The sequence below is a fragment of the Callithrix jacchus genome, chromosome 11 (genome assembly GCF_049354715.1).
Source record: "Callithrix jacchus isolate 240 chromosome 11, calJac240_pri, whole genome shotgun sequence".
NCBI classification, from domain to species: Eukaryota; Metazoa; Chordata; class Mammalia; order Primates; family Cebidae; genus Callithrix; species Callithrix jacchus.
In genome coordinates, this window is record NC_133512.1 from 64,996,319 (window position 1) to 65,004,905 (window position 8,587).

General features: G+C 35.4%; 1 pseudogene; it reads right to left on the minus strand.

The window, feature by feature from the left end:
• Positions 1-266: 266 nt before the first annotated feature.
• On the minus strand, positions 267-590 carry LOC100414300 (high mobility group nucleosomal binding domain 2 pseudogene; annotated as a pseudogene).
• Between the last annotated feature and the right edge of the window lie 7,997 nt (positions 591-8,587).

The window sequence follows — 8,587 nt, forward strand, 5'->3', positions numbered from 1 at the left end:
CTCCTCCTGGGAGCCAAAAAGTCTCTCAAAACTAGAAGGTAAATGTGTTTTTCTCCACATCATTCTAGCCTCAGAGACATTCTATTAGTGACATATGCCCCTTGCCCCCAAAATACCAATGAAGTGTTCTGTGTGCTAACAACATAGCTTTAAAAAGAAGTAAAACAAAATTCTGCATTTTTATAAAACTTGATAAAAAATAGTATTTCAAGCTGTACAAGCTGTACAGTCACCAGAAGTACAGAGTTATCAAAAAGGTACACACTTCACTTGGCATCTCCAGCACCTTCAGCTTTCTGTGCTTGGTCTGTTTTTGCATCTCCATTTTCGGCAGGGTTATTTCCCTCCTTGCCAGAATCAGCTTTTCCCTTTTTCCCTTTGGGTACCTTCTCTCTCTTCTTTGCTGGGGCCCTTTTAGGCTTTGGCTCTGGCTTTGGAGGAGCAGGTTTAGCAGATAATCTCATGGATCTTCTCTGTGGTTCGTCCTTCACCTTGGCTTTATCTCCTTTAGCATCCCCTTCAGCCTTTCTCTTGGACGTGGTGGTGGTGACAGCGGGCAGGACATAGGCACTTGGCATGGGATGCAGCATAGTGGTGCATGGGCTTTGATCATTTCCAGGGTCATTCTCATCTCTTCTTCCTTCACTTTGTTCCTGGAGTTATTTTCAAGATACAGGAAGCATATGCTGCCAGAACCTTTAGATCAATTGTCATTTTATGCCTATGGCTGAACAGAACAAATTTAAGTATAAGGAACCTGGTTTGTCTCTACTAACTCTGCAAAGAACACTGTCTAGTTGATGTAACCATGATGACCATGAGAATGTGCCTCTCAAGTCTATAGCTGCAGGGAGCTTAAGTGTCCAAGGGCCCCGCAGCAGTGCTCTGAAATTCACATAGGTTCTTGTGCTGATGAACAACCCTCAGCCTGCTCCCAACCAAAGATTAAGTATGGCAGGGATACCAATACATATGGCGGGGATGCCTATTTTTCGGAGATGCAGCTTTCCTCTGATGCACAACTTTGGCTTGAGGACTTATTATCTGCCTTGCCTAACTACCTAATTTGCCTTATATCTACATGGCAGTTTGAAATGCTGCCACACTAACTAATTAAAATTTATTGCCCTCTCTAATTTTTTAGCAGTATCATGGTTTAATGACTCTGTAAGCATCCCCTGGCTCTTTCCCCATTTTCTCTCACAGGCTTTTCCTCTATGAGATTTCTTCCTATTTAATTTTGGTGCCTGCTTCTCAGAGAATCTAGGCTAATACAACAACCAATTCTTATATTCTGAAGTTTTTTTAAAAAAATCCATGAATATGTAGACCTATTATTTTTATCATAATAAAGTGCATTATTGTTACAAAATATTTGAGAACATCAGAAAAAATTTTATAAATAATTTCAAATAGGTGAACAGAGAAACTGTAAATTATAAACTTAAAAAAGTACTATTTCTCGGTATCTAAAGATGTAGAGATAAAATACAGACTTTATCTCCATATCACATCTATTAACAATAGGAATAAATGACTTAATGCTTTTAAATATTTTTTCAGAGTTATTATATTAACATGTAATCCATAGAAGTTAAATATTGTTAGTTCATATTGAGAGTATAAATATAACCATATTTCAAATTTCAATATTGTAATGGTATATTCACGTATTTTTCTTGTCCTACAAGAAATCTAGACTAACACTACACTATAAATTCCCCATTAGTTTTGATTCCCTTGAGGAGACCACAATTTATTGTACTTTGGGTTCTGGGGTACATGTGCACATCCTGCATCCTGCAGGATTGTTGCACAGCTATATACATGCCATGGTGGTTTGCTGCCTCCATCCTGCCCTCCCCCCCACCCCCAGCCTTCACCTACATCAGGCATTTCTCCCAGTGTTATCCCTCCCCATCCTCCCCGCCCCACACTGTCCCTCCCCTCCCCTCCCACCTACCCCAGTGAGTGTTGTTCCCTTCCCTGTGCCTACGTGTTTTCACTGTTCATCACCCACCTATGAGTGAAAACATGCGGTGTTTGGTTTTCTGTTCTTCTGTCAGTTAGCTGAGAATGATGGTTTCTAGATTCATCCATGTCTCTACAAAGGACATGAACTCACCATTTTTTATGGCTGCATAGTATTACATGGTGTATATATGCCACATTTTCTTTGTCCAGTGTGTCATTGATGGGCATTTGGGTTGGTTCCAGGTTTTTACTACTGTAAACAGCACCACAGTGGACATATGTGTGCATGTGTCTTTATAGTAGAATGATTTATAATCCTTTGGGCATATACCCAGTAGTGGGATTGCTGGGTCAAATGGAGTTTCTATTTCTAGATCCTTGCGGAATCTCTACACTGTCTTCCATAATGGTTGAACTAATTTACACTCCCACCAACAGTGAAAAATGTTCCTTTTTCTCCCCATCCTCTCCAGCATCTGTTGTCTCCAGATTTTTTAATGATCACCGTTCTAACAGGCATGAGATGGTATCTCAATGTGATTTTGATTTGCATTTCTCTAGTGACAAATGATGATGAGCATTTTTTCATATGTTTGTTGGCCTCATAAATGTCTTGCGTTGAAAAGTGTCTGTTCATCTCCTTCATCCACTTTTGAATGGGTTTGTTTTTTTTCTTGTAAATATGCTTTAGTTCTTTGTAGATTCTGGATATTAGCCCTTTGTCAGATGGGTAGATTTCAAAAACTTTTCCCCATTCTTTTGGTTACTGGTTCATTCTAATGACTGTTTCTTTTGCTGTGCAGAAGCTCTGGCATTTAATTAGGTCCCATTTGTCTATTTTGACTTTTGTTGCCAATGCTTTTGGTGTTTTAGTCACGAAGTCCTTGCCTGTGCCTATGTCCTGGACGGTCTTGCCTAGGTTTCCTTCTAGGGTTTTTATGGTGTTAGTTCTTATGTTCAAATCTTTAATCCATCTGGAGTTAATTTTTATATATGGTGTAAGGAAGGGATCTAGTTTCAGCTTCCTGCATAAGGCTAGCCAGTTTTCCCAACACCATTTATTAAACAGGGAATCCTTTCCCCATTGCTTGTTTCTGTCTGGTTTGTCAAAGATCAGATGGTTGCAAGTGTGTGGCATTACTTCCAAGGCCTCTGTTCTGTTCCATTGGTTTATATCTCTGTTTTGGTACCAGTACCATGCTGTTTTGATGACTCTAGCCTTGTGCTATACTTTGAGTCAGGTAGTACAATGCCTCCAGCTTTGTTCTTTTTACTTAGGATTGCCTTGGCTATGCGGGCTTTCTTTTGGTTCTATATGAAGTTTAAAGTGGTTTTTTTCCAATTCTGTGAAAAGGTCAATGGTAGCTTGATGGGGGATAGCATTAAATATATAAATTACTTTGGGCAGTATGGCATTTTCACAATATTGATTCTTCCTAACCATGAGCATGGAATGTTTTTCCATCTATTTGTGTCCTCTCTTATTTCCTTAAAGACCAAATTCAGAGTAAGTGCATAACGAAAGTTCTCACACCTTCCTCCTCAAATTGTTGCCCAGGGACCAGAATTATTGAAACCACTGGAAAGTTATTGGAAGCGCAGGATCTAAGATTACCTACAGGAGTACAGGTTCCAAATTGGCACATTATCAAGATCTCTAAGTGGTTCATGTACACATTAAAATGTAAGATGAAGTGATACAGAACCCTTGTCTATCCTTTCTATTTCTTCTTTCCTAAAATAGTCTCAGCTTTAATCAAATAGTCTCCTCTGCTTCATAAACATTTATCTGGGGAAAGCATTTCCTTAGAAGAGAAGCTATATTTGTCTAAACTGGTGATGGCATAATTCTGTTTGAAAATGATTTGTTTATTTATAAGTCAATGAGTTATGAGGTAAAATCTGCTGGAAGAAGAATTTCTGCTCAAGGTGTTATGATTTCAATAAGAGTAAAACCGTTTTTCTTATCTCTGGATGTTGTTATAAATTGGACCTTTAAAAGACTCTCAAGAACTGTCTTAGCTTTTTTTCTACTTGTCTGATAATGGAAGCCCAAAGAAGAAGGAAGATGAGACCAAGAAAAACAAAAGACAAATGGAAACAGAGCCCTGATGATACTGGCTCTGCAATGGTGGAACTCTTGTTACATGAGATAAAACAAAGAAACAAACAAAATTGAAATGAAGCAACAACACAAACTTACATTTTAAGTTAACTAAAATTAAAATTATTTTTAAAAATTGTTATTTTTTTAAATGTTGCAGCTGAGAGGATTCTAGCCCATTCAATTTTGGAAAGAATGAATAAATGACAGGAGAGGAAAATGTAAGTTCTATTGCGGTGCAGGTAAAGAAAACAACCATCACTAGTTTTATAGTTATGGTTGAATATTTTTCTCTGCTCAAGTATTTGTTTTTATATTTATTTCTCTGTATTAAAATTCACCAGTTTTTTTTCTTCCTGCAAATATGTATTACTTCTGAATAAGATAAAATATTCTGTCAAAATTGAATCTATTTGTCATTGAAATGTTTGGATAATTCAATGAGAATACAAGAGTAGTTAAGTTTATTATTTATCTTAGAACAATAGCTACTTTCAATAATATTTAACTTTCTACAAAGGAACATTTATTAATAGTATAAGAATTAAACAGTATAAGACGCCTTCTTTACTCATATAGATATGCACATCTTGAATTATCTTTATTCATGGGTACAATAGTGATATGAATTTCACATATTTAAAGAAGTAATATAGGACAGAGTTTGAAACATTATCATTGTCATCATTATTTTTATGTTACTGGACTTTATTGTATATATTAAACACTAGGCACTCCTCCACATGCTTTACAAGAGTTAACATATTTAAACCTTACAACAGCTCTATGAGCTCGATACACAGTAATTATTGTCTCCATTTTTTTTTTTTTTTTTTTGATTTAGAATGTCTCAACTTTGGCACTACTTATATTTTCTGCTGGATAATGACACTTTGGGATGTAGGATGTTTAGCAGCATTACTTGCCTCTGCCTTCTAGATGGGTTGAAAACCACTTTTATAGTTGAGGATAATAAGTATAGAAGGTATGCAACCCAATTTTCCCATAAGGAATACTGCAGTCACTCCCTCAGCTGCTATATATTTTGGAGGGATAAGATGAGTCTGTCCTTGGGAACTGTTTACATATGACCCATCACAGAGTTATACATATAATAAGTGGTATAGTCAGGATCCAATCTCATGCAGAATCAGGTTACCATGCTCTTAGCCATTGTGCTGTGTTGCCTGTCTTATACCGATTACTAATGGAGAGATGATTATTTTATTCATGATATATGAATAATAATAATATAATAGATGGAAAGAAAGAAGAAGAAAATGGAAAGAAGATAGCAAGTGGAAATGAAAAGCTATTAGTTTTATTCTTGTCATTTCCTCTGCCTCAAATGCCTTGACTTCAGTACATGTGTTTGATTGATCCCATTCATTAACCTACCCTTGTCTCATCTTGTATATGCCAGTTGAGACAGTCTGTTATCTGTAGGCTATTTTACCTACTACCAAGCCAAGCAGAAGATCAAGATATCTTACTCCATAAATAAGAGAGGGTTAGACATAGATGTTGCTGCTCCTTGCCTGAATATCAATGCCCTGAATTTTGAGTTCTATGATGTTTCACCTCAGATAAGAACTTTATTCATTAACTTTTCCTTTAATTTCATGATGCTTCAGTTTCTCCTTCCTCTAAACAAAATACTCATCTTCTTTATCTTTAAAGTTCACATACATAAATATAAAATAAACTAAGAGAAACACTAAAAATCATTGAATTTCCTTTTTTATACACATCTATTCCACTGTTTATCATCACACTTCTTAAAAATGTTGCCAATGATTGTTGTATTGTGTAGGTCCTGATCATGCCATTAAAATCTGACTTCTTCCTTATTTTCACTTTTAGGAACAGTGTTTGTCATTGGAAACCAAAACCTTATTGACTTCTTTCCAATTCAATTACTTTGCCACCTCTCTAGGAATTTGATACGAATGTACAAACACTCCATTCTGACACTTTCATCTTTGATGGCCTATAAGATTCCAATCTCCTTTCAATCTGACTCAGCTGAATGTTTTTTAAACTAGGCCTTTTTCTTATTTCAGTAATTCTTCAGTGCATTGAGGATGTGAGTGTGAACCGCTTGTGTTCTCATGCCAGGTCTTCATTTTGAGCCGTGTCTTCTATACTGCCATGGCTGAAACAACCATACATATGCATGTGACTTGAGAAATCTGCATTTTTTAGCCTCAGCTCTACTTCTGAGTTCTATAAGAAGCTAACAGTTATACAGTGCTTCCACTAAAAATCAAACACTCAATTAAGTGCTTTAGAATATCAAACTAACTTAATTCACACAGCAATTCTATAAGGTAACTATAATTATTCTCTCTGTACTTTCGGTGCCAGTCAGAGTAACTATCCTGTGGGAGTTGTTGGATGATAATGCCACAATTCAATGATTCTCCCTTAAGTCATCTTTTCAGCAATATCTTCAGAGGCTATCCTCCATTAAAATAGCACCACAAGGACATTAAGCAGAATGCTATTCCAGAATATAAAGCCTGCACTAGTGCACTTCTATGCCTTTGCGTATGCTGTTGCCTTGGCTTGGAATGCCACTGTTGGTTAACCATCCAGTTACTTTTTAAGATCCAGATTGTTTCTGGGATGTTTTCCCCTAAATTCCATTTTCTTTCACCACTACCCCTTCCATCTTTGCTACAGAGAGAGAGAGAGAGAGAGAGAGAGAGAGAGAGAGAGAGAGAGAGAGAGAGAGAGAGTTACTCTTTTCAATTTGTCTTATCTCCAAACTTCAGTATATGTACGAATGTACGTATGTATATATTTATTTTATTTACTTTAATTTATGGGATACATGTGCAGAATGTGCAGGTTTGTTACATAGGTATACATGTGCCATAGTAGTTTGCTGCACCTATCATCTAGATTTTAAGCCCTCAATGCTTTTTTGTCCTAATACTCTCCCTCCCCTTCCCCCTGACCGCCTGACAGGCCTTGGTGTATGATGTTCCCCGCCCTCTGTCCATGTGATCTCATTGTTCAACTCTCACTTATCAGTGAGAACATGCAGTATTTGGTTTTCTGTTCCTGTGTTAGTTTGCTGAGAATGATGGCTTCCAGCTTCATGGTATATGTATTTATGAAAGCATGGATAAGTTCTGTTTTGAATTATGTCATCTTTAATCCTTTCTTCTACAAATCTGCACAGTTTTTGTCTATCATGTTTTTAGCATAAAATATTCAACTAAATATTATTTCAACTGAATTAAAATCAAATAATTCTCTAAGGCAAAAATACCTACTTCTATGTGTCTTATTATTCTATGTATATATATTCTCTGTGCATTGAAGTCTCTCTGTTACCAGTTTGTAATCTGATTTATCAGTGTCCCTCAATTAGACGTAGTACTTGTAGAATAAATGTATGCATGAATGACCCACATTACTCCAAATGTTTAAGGTGTTGATTTTATTATTCAATTATTTTATTAAACATTTAATTATTGAATTAGTTGAAAGTGGAGTCTGAGTAGGAAACCTCAACCCAGAGGTACAAGCCTAAAGGTATTAAAGAGTTATTTAAACATTTATCCTTCTATCTATTAATTGAAGAATTTTAAATTACTAGCGAAGATCACAAATCGTCATTATCATGTGTATTATGGCTACAGTTGAGACATTACAAAATACAGTCTTCATGTAACAGGGTTGAACTTTTATGTGGAAAGATTTCTGCTTTTGATTAAGAACTAATTGAAGCATTATTCAGAGAAAATTATGTGAATGCAGATGCTTGAAGTACAATCTGGAAATAAATAATAGGACCAGAATTCCCAAATGATAGATACTTTAGTATCATAATAAGTGGAGTTTTACTAAGAAGGAATTAGAAAATATGCAAATTTCTTTATATCTATACATACTTTAAAAAGTCATAATCAATAAACTTAGATATTTAAATAAAAGAAAATTTTTTCTTTATATCTACACATACTTTAAAAGGTCATAATCAATAAACTTAGATATGTAAATAAGAGTAAGAAAATTTTAATTTCTAGTGAGGGGAAGAAGTTATATAACAACATTTTTGCTTATAATATGGTATATAATGCAATGACACAGAACATTTGTAAATATTTTATAAAATTAGAGAATATACTAACCTAGAAGTCTGTAATTATTTGTACTACACTGCAATAGTATTTGTAGATTTGTTCTTAAAGATATTGTGAAAAAAGGATTGCAAGTTTGCCAAAGAGAGACATTGCAAAACAATATTTACCATAGTGTAGGATATGATGACCTAGTCTTCTGCTTTATAAGGACAAATTCTTGTTACAGTTCAACAGTGTAAAGTTGATCAGACTTGAAAAGGCTAACTAATGTTGATTAAAATCAAAAGTGACATATATAAGTTACAATGCCAATTTATTTTCTTATAATATAAATATAACTGTCATAGCACATTTCCTTTAGGCAAGCTACATGAGGAGACCAGTATCAGAAGATTGCTGGTTTGAGTATGAT